The sequence below is a fragment of the Neodiprion lecontei genome, chromosome 5 (assembly GCF_021901455.1).
Source record: "Neodiprion lecontei isolate iyNeoLeco1 chromosome 5, iyNeoLeco1.1, whole genome shotgun sequence".
NCBI lineage: Eukaryota > Metazoa > Arthropoda > Insecta > Hymenoptera > Diprionidae > Neodiprion > Neodiprion lecontei.
The window spans coordinates 1,084,713-1,096,849 of record NC_060264.1 but is presented as its reverse complement, the minus strand read 5'-3'; the positions used below and the strand labels follow the sequence as shown (position 1 = coordinate 1,096,849).

The 12,137-nt window shown below is 45.9% G+C and overlaps 3 long non-coding RNA genes across 3 annotated transcripts in view; 1 reads left to right on the top strand and 2 right to left on the bottom strand.

The window, feature by feature from the left end:
* Positions 1 to 12,137, bottom strand: part of LOC124294501 — a 90,963-nt gene that overhangs the window by 9,033 nt on the left and 69,793 nt on the right. The window contains exon 4 of the long non-coding RNA XR_006904376.1: positions 2,768 to 3,016. This is a non-coding gene — a long non-coding RNA (uncharacterized LOC124294501). The remainder of the gene's footprint in view (positions 1 to 2,767; positions 3,017 to 12,137) is intronic.
* LOC124294502 lies at positions 2,379 to 3,330 on the top strand. The gene is made up of 3 exons (XR_006904377.1): positions 2,379 to 2,778; positions 2,856 to 3,046; positions 3,128 to 3,330. It is a non-coding gene; the product is annotated as an uncharacterized LOC124294502 (long non-coding RNA).
* LOC124294503 lies at positions 5,741 to 8,626 on the bottom strand. The gene is made up of 2 exons (XR_006904378.1): positions 8,018 to 8,626; positions 5,741 to 6,794 (listed from the first exon to the last, which is right to left on the bottom strand). It is a non-coding gene; the product is annotated as an uncharacterized LOC124294503 (long non-coding RNA).

Below are 12,137 nucleotides of genomic sequence, written 5' to 3'. Positions count from 1 at the left end.
GGGCCGATGGTCAGGCGAGTGCCTCGAGAAGACTGATAACGACTCGAGTCCTCGTCACTGATCGGTCTGGGTACGTTGGTAAAGGGTGGGATGGAAGCGTCGTCGAAACCTTGACAAGAAACGCGAAACGTTTGACCGTCATTAGACTAGACACGACGATTAACCGCGAGAAAATGCAAGTCGGCACGAAATAGGTATAAGGCACCTACCCCGAGGCGTGATGTAAGAGGCGTGCCGAATGTATTGATTGAAAAAAGCTCGCCGCGAGACTCCTCCAGCACGACAATAAGGTTCGAGCTAGGCGTCGCGTTCGCGTTTTTGGAGCTTCAATTTTATTATATCCTAAAACGCGCCAGACGCCGTGATTACTCGTTGAGGAACCTTCGCAGGTCTGTAAAAACGGGCTTATATTGATCAAGGAACGTTCAAAGTTAGAGGAAGAAAGAAAAAGAGAAAGGTATTCGAGTATCGGATGAAACGAAATGGAGAAAAAGGAAGGTGTGGAGAAAGAAGAAAAAAGGAAACAACTTCCCGAGGAACGGATCGCGGACTGCACAGAATTGGACCGCGTCGATTTAAATTGCCTCCTCCCTTGGTAAGCCCAGCACCACACGTCTCTCTTCATCTCTCATTCTCCATGCCCGACCGACCATCGGCCATTCTTTCGTTTAACCCATTTACCAATGCCACTGAAAATTGCTTGATCCTTAATTCTCTCGCCCGCGTCGCGGCCAGGCGGAATTATCTCTCCATTTTTCGCTACCCTTTATCGCATCTTGCGGTACATGCGTGGGTCATTCCGCAAAGTAGGTACGCGGAAAGCCGGCCACACGATTAGCGGCTCGACGAGCTACAACTTATTGCACAACAAACACGTGACGACTGTATCTGTAGGAGAGATGTCACTCTGTGGATAGCTAATCTCGATCCAGCTGCCATGTCAGGTCTTATTCGCTGTCAATTGCAAATGTCCACGATTTCTTACCGCTCGAATAGGCGGAATATCCGCTCGACAATGTTACACAACTCGGAAAAGGTTACACGTTTTGTAAAAATGTGAAAATCACATTTAGGTAATTGTATACAGGCATTGTGGAGACACGTGACATTTCCAACTTCAATCAGAGATTCGATTTTATGTCAGATCATAGATACCTACAGAGTATCTAAGCTAACACTAAATGAGTTGGCACCGAAGACCATGCAACATAGTTTTCTATCTCTCCCCATGATCGTAAGCAATAGTAGGTATCTATGCAAATGCCAACTTGCGATGCGTTAATTTACAAGTGGTCAGAAATTAACCCAGCTCGTTTACCACGCTAGGCTTTTTTCGCTTCCGTAATCGGTGCTGCGTCGCGGCCTACGTTGTCCATAAAATTCGGCATACCAAACAAGTTTGGTGACGTGGTCCAATCCTGTGTAGATTATACGTGTATCAATAAAGGCTTAAATTTAGACTGCGACGTTCGCGAATTGGGAGTCCAGGTCAAAACCAGAGTCGAGCGTCGTATTGAAGAGATTCTGGCTAAGAGCCAGCCGCGTATAAGAACGGTAGCCAAGATCACTTCCTCTAGAATTTGTCCAGGGTCAAAGCCTGGTCTTTGATTCCGTGCAGAGCATAGCATAAGATAAACTGGACGGTATTATGTATGTATCAATCACTCGAAATTCTATTTCTCCTCCCTCATATATTGCAGGGAAAAACAAACAATGTCAAGAATCTGCACCACCTGGAGCAGAAATGATATGAAATCGCCGACATCTGTGACTTATTCTTCCTCGTATTATAATATTATACATCGCAACGTTGGCAGCAGCAATTTCTCGCCAGAATATTTTATCGGATAAAATTTAGCCGCGGTATTCCGTTTACACGTGGCTGAAGCGTGGCAGCTATGCGCAATGTCGTCAACTCGTTTAATATATTGCCTTCGGGCAACAGGAAACTCGGCAAACAATGTTACCAAGTGTCGTCGTTTTTGAGACCACCACGTCTGACAAAGCCTGGAAACGTATCTAATTGCATATACGTAATCCGCACACTGCACCTTGCATGTTACACTCACGTGTAAAATTATACTCTTCCAAGTATGTAATTACGTTAAATTAAGCACGGTCAATCGATATGCGAGTAATGTTTGTTTTCGCGACGATCGTGAGAAGGTATCAGCGTCAAGCAACGAAACGCACACTCTTGTCGAACGGTAACAAACCGAAGCCTGCGATAGCCTGCAGAGTCACGTCCATGAGTCGCATAATTCATAGTTTAAATTTTCATCAAGTGGCCGCGTATTACGCTGACCATTTTTTATCCCTTCCTACTTCTCATTCCGTTCACGCAATCAATGAATCGTACGGTTAGAGCTGAACATGAACGAGCCCAGGGTAAAGAATTACGTACACCCCGGGTACATATCGATATGTACAAATATACGAAGAGCCTGTGGCATGGTATGGGTAGTTACACTAGTACCGCCGGCCTCTACGACGCCGGTAGACAATCGATACTGTTGCTGACAAGGTCTGCTCTCTACACTCGGTGTCTACACAGGTCGAAACCGGAGGCCATCTTTACGTGGCTCTTGACAAAGAAACCATTCGTCGTGTTCCAGTCACGACTTGAGACTTGACTTTGACCGTTTTCTCCGCGCATTTGAATCATAATTGAATCTTGACGCTTCGAGCGCTGCTACCACTACCGCTTCTACTCAAGTGGTAACAGGATTGGGTTGTAAAAATATTATTAATTTTGAGGTAGACTCACGTGAGCGCCGGGTAAGATCCTCGTTTCTTATTCATTCCAGCGTTATTTCACACCTTGAATGAAACAAATTTCATCGTTGAGTTTTTAGACTTTGGTCGGCGAGATGCACAAGGCCAACCGGTGGACTTTCCAGTGGCTGACAAGCTTGGATTAAAGTGACAGACGTCCTACCAGGCTCATGGGGGACAGGATGGGACAAATCTCCAGACATTACCGCTTACACGCCGTCGAAGATGCTTCAACAGCGCACTGCAAAGAATCGAGAGATTATTTACAAAGGTGAAAAAGAATGTATACAGGTTAAAAAGCAATGAACGAAAAAGGGGAATAATAATTGGAGTCAGTAATTTTTTCGATTAGTGCTAAATCGAATCTTTCGTCATACAAAATTGTGGAACTCTTGGAAAAGCTTCGAAAGCCAAAAGGTTAGTGAGCGTAATTGAGGATAACGAAAATGGCAGACTAGGTAAGTCGAAGAGACTTTATAGGCTGAGTTTCGGCCAGCAGTTAAGATGATAAAAATCTGTGAGTCAAATCGAACGGTGCACAGCTTTCCCCGGCACGGTGGTTTGATTTAGGAATTCATTGTCCCAGATCCGGAACGGCATTTGCATTGCACTGCACTGCACGCAGTGCAAGTTTCACCCATTATAGTTCACCGCGCATACTCCCAGATCCAGGTTGGAGGTAGAAAGGTACCCCGTACATAACCTTCGACCCCGTTAACAGGAGAACGCGTCGATGCATGCACCCTGCCTTGTGCGTGAATGTACCTAAGCGTGGCGATTAGTATCCCCGGAATATTGCAGGGTGACATACATACAACGCTACTGCAGGATTGCACAGCATGTTTGACAGTATGGAACGGTGCCACACGGCATTCTGGGTCAGGCACTTAGGCCTTGGTTAAATCTATCAAATTCTCAGTGCAAGTTGAGTTTCGTGAGCTGAAAACAATTGCAAAGCGGAGTTGAACACGATGTGCATTCCAAACTTGTCACCGAACACGCCTAACCCAACATTCAAAGTCTAAAGAGACCAACTAGCGGTGGTAGTTTATTTTTTCATTTTATCTTCGTAAAATTATTCTTATTCCATTACTTGTGACAAGCATAAAAAACAAAATACGATATGCAGTAGAAACCAGCACTACAGATCGGGACTGATCGACGGATATCTACTGTGCAGAAGAATAGAATACCTACAGAATGTCGGTCACGGATCGCGAAACGTTCGAATTCTATCAACGCGAGAATGGGAATGGAAAGGGAAGCCAGTCGCCAGACGCCGAGTATTGGCATGGGAATTTCTAATCGTGCCCATCCTAGGACGAGGGAATCCTGCTACTCTAAGACCCCATGTCGAATTGTCTCTCATGATGACGGTTCAAGCCGTATCCTAATAAATACCTCTTCAATAGAATTCGTATATTTGAAAGTAGGCCTTGTACACTCTCGTGAATAATTCCGCAGTCCCACAACATTTAACAAAAGTTATTTAATATTGAATGTAATTGGTAAATAGGTCCGATGTCTAGTCTTCAATCATTCGTATGGGGAAGAAAAAAACTTTCAGAACAATCGGAAAATGATGTCCGATTAAGATGCGTCCGGCATGGTTTAAAAACAATGCCGCGGGATCGCGTAGTCGAACTATTCGCTCGTTAAAAAATGAGAAGAATTCGGTGAAGGCTACCGCGATTATCGGAGAGCCACTCGAACGGCGAACGATAAACAACGAGCGGAGAGAGGAAAGATGGTGCGTGTATATTGGTGGCTACACACGCATTTCTATGGATGGTTCGGAAACCTGTTTCTCCCCGCTGGCCCGTTCATTGATGGTCCAACCTCATATGCATAACAAGCACAGGTCGCACACAATGGAAGCGCTTTAATGCTGCGGGCGCATTATACACACTTATACACCCATCTTGGGTACCTCTCTATCATAGAGGCACGTCGGTATCTAGCATTCCTCGACAATGTACAGGGGATACATACACACGCAAGCCGTGTATATACTTATCCACGAATAAACAACGCCGTTCGCTGTGTTTCAGACATAAGCGAGACGAACACCGCGAGAATTTTTCCAGCATGCTCAAACGGTGCAATTTTTCATACGACACTAGCGGAGACATCCACGATCGAGTTTGGGCTCATCATGACTTCAGACCTTACGGTGGTCGAAGGTCAGGAACGTGTCGAGAATCTTCATGATTGGGTGGGAAAAATAATGACATGATAACATCAGTTATTTAACAAACGTCAGCAGGAACTGTTTTCAGTGATTTCGAATCTTTCGTGGTTACGAATAAGCGGCGTATATTTGTCAACCCATCAGTTTGAAAAACAAAATCCCTACCACGTCCGATGAGAGGTGAAAATCAAGACTTTGCCGTAGACTTCCGGAAAAAATAATACCTCCAATTACGAAACATTGTGTATAATTCAATTTGTTTTTGGTTTCCTTTTTTTCTATCGACCCGGACGTGGCCCTTGCCTCTGCAACCCCGGCAATCACAATAGCGTCCGGAAGCCGAAGGTATTAGAGCTATATTGCACAATTGAGAATGGCAGAAGAGTGTCTCTGTGGGGTTCGGATGTTCTTAACACTGTGTGCGGATTCCAGGCCGTCCCGGGGTTCCCGCACTTCTTTCATGACGCCTTGACACATGTCACTCATTTCTTTACCCTTCCGTTAACCCCGTCGCCATTTTGATTTTTTTTTACCCCTCTCCTATATCCTCGCCGAAGAGGGTGCCCGGATATCGCCAAGATCCGAGGAACGGCCGTTCGGCATTTCTCACGATTCGCGGCTCCGCCGCTTGCCCTCAGTCTAGGGAAGTCAGACAATGGACCTGGACCACGCTCGTCCAACAATAAGTTGATTTCAGATCAGGCATAACCAGCGACTCTTGGCATCGCTGGAGGAATCCTTTTGTCCTGAGTGCATAGTACGAGGTTCTCCTCATAAATTTTTATTATTTTTATTTTATTTCCTTATTTTGTTTTACAAATTAAGTGTCTGATTCGCGAGGGGGAAATTTAGGGGCTGAAAAACATCGGGGAAACTCGGGGAGAGAGTTAGAGAAAGAATATAGATATATGCAAGGTGCGGGAGTGAGAGAATCGGAGGAGAGACGAGTTGGCGTTGTATTTATTGCACGAGGGTGTCGAGTGGTCCATTGGGAGATGAGAGCGAAACCAAAGCTCTAACGATTATTGGTTTAACGATTCAGACCTAATAGCGTTACGTAAGAGTAAATTTCTCTCCACTCTCAATCCTCCTTTCAGAGCATCCTTACTTACATCGAAATGCCTCGAGAGTAATTTCTATACGGTGCAAGTTCAAGCACTGCGAGAACGCGTTCTCGCTTCCATGCAAATGAGGTCCACCCCGCCTCCCAATTTACCTCGCCATCTTGCCGCAGCACCTACCTACCCTCGAATCTCTAATCTCGTAGGAGAAGTTAATTAGGCGGATTAGCATCGAGGCGCTACATGCTTCTCACGAATCTTGAATACATGAATTCTCGGATGCAGGATTCAGCCAATTTAATCAGGTACAAATAGCTTCTTCATAGTACAATCGCCTCGCGCATAATGGACCCCGTTCATCAACCCGTCCTCCCTCCCTGCGATCGACAGATTCTCGAGTGATCATCACGTGGGACTGACAGGATGCTGGGTCGCTTTGAGCAGGTGCTCGTGGTGTCCGCGTCAATCATGGAACAGAGAGTCTAATGGTGAAGGCAAATCCGAATCACTGCTATCATGGCAGGGGTCGTCGGCGACGAGCCAAAAGGGATTGTAATGTGCGGAAATGATTTGCCTTCGTAAAATGCTGAATGACCGCCGGAGATTAGCCTCAAGTTTCCTTTCCACATTTTTAAGGTTTAGTTCCAATGGTGAGGCACCGGTAGACCGGGACTCACTTCAACGGGGATTTGCCTGAGTAGAACAAACTACGGTTTCCTGTCTCCGCCGCAGTTGCAACAAGACAATCCGCACACCTTCCACCCTTGCTGTAAGTTCAAATTTTTGTTTTAACCTTAGGTCAATGGCTTCGATTTGCCGTGGCTTCTTTCGCACAGATTGCAGAGGTAGGACTATTATATCCTCAAGCGTTCGCCGGAGATTTGACGCGATATAAAAATCGCTTAGCGTTAAACTACCCGCGCTGGATCATTTACGGTAAGAGTTATCGTTCAAGGTTCGAGGAGATGTTTCGATACGGTCTGCACCGTTTATAAAACGGTCTTGGATTTAAGAGACCGCAGTATTATACGTGATAAAATCGCTCGCCAGTTCGCATAGTGTATGAAGGGACTAAAACATCAGAACCGCGTCTCTTGACTCGGTTTGCACCTGGCGTTGCGATGGAGGTACCGCTTATAAAGGACCTCGCAGAAACCTAATAGAAATTGGCTCCCGATCGAATTGGTTGTATTTTCAATATATTATATCAAAAGTTTCCATGGACACAAGTTCCATAAATCAGTAGCTTCCGATTATAGACTTCAGAAGGGGAGCGAATGAATTTTTTGATATACATGGATTACGCGATTCTTACGAATTACAAAGCTTCAAGCGGGACTTGAAATCAAGTATATCAATCAAAAACTGCACAGCCGATTCGCAGAGACTCCGCACAGGCGTGAAAAACAGGACAAGTCGATTCTTGCAAGACTCGGAGGGTCTCGTTCTTCACGCGAAATCCGACGTTGTACCTCCTTCTAGTAAACCAGCGAGTTCATGGATGGAATCGATGCATCGATGGAATCAATCACAGCTTCTTGTCTATCTTTGAGAATCAACCGTGAAGTTTTCGAATGATTTGTATGATTTCAAGTCCCCTTGAAGCATTATAATTCATGAAAATCGCGAAATGGATAGATATCAAAAAATCTGTAGAATTTTCTTTCGCAGCCTGTATCTCGGAAACTACTGAAATTTTTGGGACTTGTTTCCATGAGAACTTTCAATCAGGAGGATATGAACTATAACATACTGAAAATCCAGCCAATTTCCGCAAGGATTCAGCAGGATCCTTTCTAAGCACTATTCGGCATCGTTTTTATCTCTCATTACGCCAACACTGAATCGAGAGGTTGTGACATTCCTCATTGTTTGAAGTTACCCGGGAAACTTTTCCTGAGAACAGTGCTTCGTGTGTAACACCGGCTGCTCGACGATCATAAGGATAGACTGAATACAGTTGCGTTTGATTCGCAGGTCTTCCACGTACCGTGATGTAACGGTGAGCCTCGTGCTACCGTAACACGTATCATCACTTCCAGGAGCTCCAGGTAGGTAGGTAACCGCGATGAATTAGGTGTAACGGTAAGGCGTGGTTGGACAAGTAACGATAGGTTTGAGAGCTGCTTGTAAGTCGAGCTGGACGAGGAAACGCCTTTTGAAAATCAGTCGCGTACGTTCCGGCGTGCCGGAAGCGACGTACGCAGTAGACGTGCTATCGAGGAAGAGGTTATCTTATCCGGTCGAACCGCGGATAGTTGACTACCGGAGTTCCTGCCGTCCATAAAGGAGCGTTTTTTACTACCGAGCATCCGGAGCATCTCCAATTATCCGCCTTGGGTCTTAATACCATCTTGTTATTCGCCTTGGAAATAACCGGGAAACAAATAGCTTGACAAAAATGCGACACTTGTAAGGCATCTTTTCAGCCTCGTATTGGAGTGACACGCACCTGATCTGGACCGGTAATCCTACCACACGCAGGGCTCTAATTGAGCGAATAATTATCGCCTGGATCGTCAATCGCAGTTTCTCACGTGTCTGTCACTCACGTAACGCGAATCGTATCACGTGCGTTCACTCGCGCGGAATAGCGACACAGTGGATATAGTTATTATACAGTTACCGCGGCTGCGTTTTTGCACCGACGTATAATAGTTATACATCGAGAAATTACGGTTACACATAAATTATACTGAAGCAGCGTAGCAGTAGCCTGCAAATTTACGTTCTCATCACTAAACTATAACCTACAACACGATCACCTGCAGCTATCCTAATTGCCAATAGCGTGGAAATTTTGGCAACGTGTACCGGTAATAACGTTCCTGTGACTGCGGGGCCTTCCCGTAAATATCATGCACCATGTGTGCGTTTGTGGGCGTGCGTGTGTAACTGTGTACCTACACTGCACGGAGATATAACGGGGGGAGCCAGTCACGTTGTTCATACGTTGCAGGTGTATTGTGCATCGTATAGATAGGACGTATGCAAGCGTAACGGTGTGGGTAAGTATATCTTATCGGGCCTGCAGGAACAATGCCAGCACCACGATGTCACGCCCACTAGCTCGGCGGCCACTTCTCTATTTCCTTTTATCAACTCCGTAGAATGTTTTACAACGTGGTGATGTTGTATACTTGAGTAGATAGGGCACACAGCTACCTCTCTGCGAACCTCTCGCCCTACTTACGATTATCCGCAATTTTTCAAATCCGAGAGACGATGCCACGATGGATCTTGCTCAGCAATCCTTATTGGGTACAACCTTATTCACTCTGAGTTACTTGGACGAACCTTCTACCTTCGTCGATAGTATAACGGAGAGTAGAGGCAGGGACCACTATGTCCCTGTAAATTAAGATGACGTGTTAGTGTACCAGAGGACCATTTTTCAGGTTTCAAAGCTTTCAGGTTGGATAAAATGAGTCAACTAAATTTTCACTTGACCACGTTTGTAGCAGTTGATCCTTCAATTACGATGCTTTCATCAACGACTCTAGTGTCTACAATTACTCCAAGATATTTTACTATTTCCACTCGGCGTCCTTCAATTTGTCTAATATTGTAAAACAGCCAAGTTCAGACAACGTCCTCAGATGCACAAGCGCCATCGTTATTTTATGCATTTCGGTGGACACTTTTTGAGTAAACAACCATATGAGACAGTGGTCGTTACCTCTACCATTCGTAGTCAGTAGGTACCTACGCAATTTCAGTAACATTTCAAAATTCGTGGAAAAGAAAAGCGCCGATTCCGGACACTCTATTCAAACTCTCCTCACGTAACGATGGAGTCTAACCCACTAATTGCAGTAACGATAATTTACAACAAATCGTCCTAATCTCGCTGTGTCGTCATACCGGTAAACTTTTAATAATAGTCATGACTTCAGGCAAGCGGCTACGACGTCGTTTCTGTAACAACTACCGTCGCACTGTATACCTGCAAGGCATCGGTACAGGTATATCAGATTCTCCCTTTCTTCGCGACACGGTGTTATCGCACCCGCGAATAGTCTAAGGAGGTCTTAAGGAGTTCTCGAAATAACGTGTCGTGACCTCGATGCGGTCGCTCGGCTCGACGTGGCCTGGTCTGGCTTGGCTCGCGGCCCGTTTTCCTCCGTCTTTGAACTTAATACTCACAAAAGCTCCAGGCACCTGTGTGCACGGTTCCGCCGCCTTTGCACTCTGGCACTCGGTGTAATTTTCCTCGAAGACATTTTCGCGGTAGAGATGGTTATCGTCCATGTTCATCAACCGGCTACGGCAGGCGCAACGATACAACGCTGTATCGATTTCAATGATGACTGCGCGAGCCATTTCAACTATCAATTTAACTTATCGACGACAACGAGGTGCAGACATTTTTAAATTAATGAAGTATTACACTCCGTTTGTTATTCAAATATTACCAGTCGATCGAAGCTTGTTACTTCATCCGATTCTGATAGTTGAACCATCCAAAATTAAACCAGACTTGCTTTTTATTTCGGGCTTTAAAAATAACGGAGACACATAGTGACCTTTGCCATTCACCGATAAAACCCGTCGAGTAATGCATGATCATTAGACGAGACAGTGTTGATTCGATTCGGCCAGATGCCAGGAAATCGATACTGGTAAACCGAGTTCCAAGTCTTGTTGAAATTCGCGGTACAGCCATTGTAACACTTTGATGGTTATCGGGTAGCTCGATTCGCTGAAGTCGCGTGCCTTTCGCCAATAATTCCGAGGATAACCGGCACAAAGGAAAGCAACCAACACGGGGTGTAACGATTGACGAAAAGTCAGAGAGACGTTAAAGCCTCGCGACAGCAGGTACGGTTTATACCACCATATTGTTTCCCGACAGTACGCAATGAGTTGTTGTGGCCCTCGGTGACCTTGGCGATCCCCCTCACCCCACGGCATTAGCGCCAGCGGTATGACTTTAATGAATCCAGTTAGTCCAGGGCGCGTACGTTCCCTCGGGAATGGTACCTACAACCCGCTTCGACCGGTCGGTCTCCGATGCTGATGCCTCTCTCTCGTCGTGGGGAGGCGTCGTGCGATCTCTATCGGCGGGATGCAGTCCCCTTTCTCACCCTCACGGTCCTCCAACGCTATCCTCTCATCTTCTCTACATCGTCCGTTCGATGGGCCGATTAAATGCCTCCGCGGACGCTCGATGTGCTCTCCGGTGCAGTAGCTTCTTCTGCATACTGCACTTGGATTTATACATCTTCGCGATCGGGTGACTCTCCCGCCGCATGCACCTCGAAACGACAACGACGACGACGACGTTCCAACTTCGAAGAACTCATTCTCAACTTATCGTGTGTATTCTTCCATCCAAATGAGATCGACGATGCAGTGAATTCGATGCGACCGAGAGCATTCATCTCGTTCCTCGGTTTATCATTATTTTAGTTTATTTTTACCCCCTTGCTGAGTATCGGTTCAATCATCTCTGTACTGGTCTTTCTTTTAATATGCTATATCTACCACGATCTTCTACCTTTACGGAAAATCGATATGTCAAGTTGAACTGCATCTGTCACTGACTCAGGTAATCATCACGTAGCTTTGAAGATTTCGCAGACTTTCGCGAAATCCCTGATCTTCGAAATCAGTACAACCGTTCATCCATCATCGCTAGATCGTAAATCTACGAAATTCACCGCCATCCCAGTTTGATCGTTATAGGAACTAGGGACAAGCCTACCGATGCAGTTTCGACCATCACGTATATGCGTACTCCACGCAATGAGAACAGACCGACGACATCTTCCTCATCCTCTTTCCTCGGGACTCGCAAGAAGCAGCGGTGAAACCGCCTAAATCGACGTCCCTCTCTTTGTCCTTGTCCTCGCCGATGGTCCCTTCACTCCTCCTTCTGGCCGCCGCTTCTCACTCTTTCTCTCTCTCTCTCTCTCTCTCTCTTTCTCTCTCGCTCTTTTTCCGGCCGCTTTCTGGTGGACCGTGATACGAACAGGAGTTTGGGATTCACGCCGGCGCTGCGGCGCTAATTGCTGCAGTCTTTACACAAGGTATATTAACGCTACAACACGTATAGAGCCATAGTAGATAGTTGCCCAGGATCGCCCTATACGCATCGCCTCTTCTCG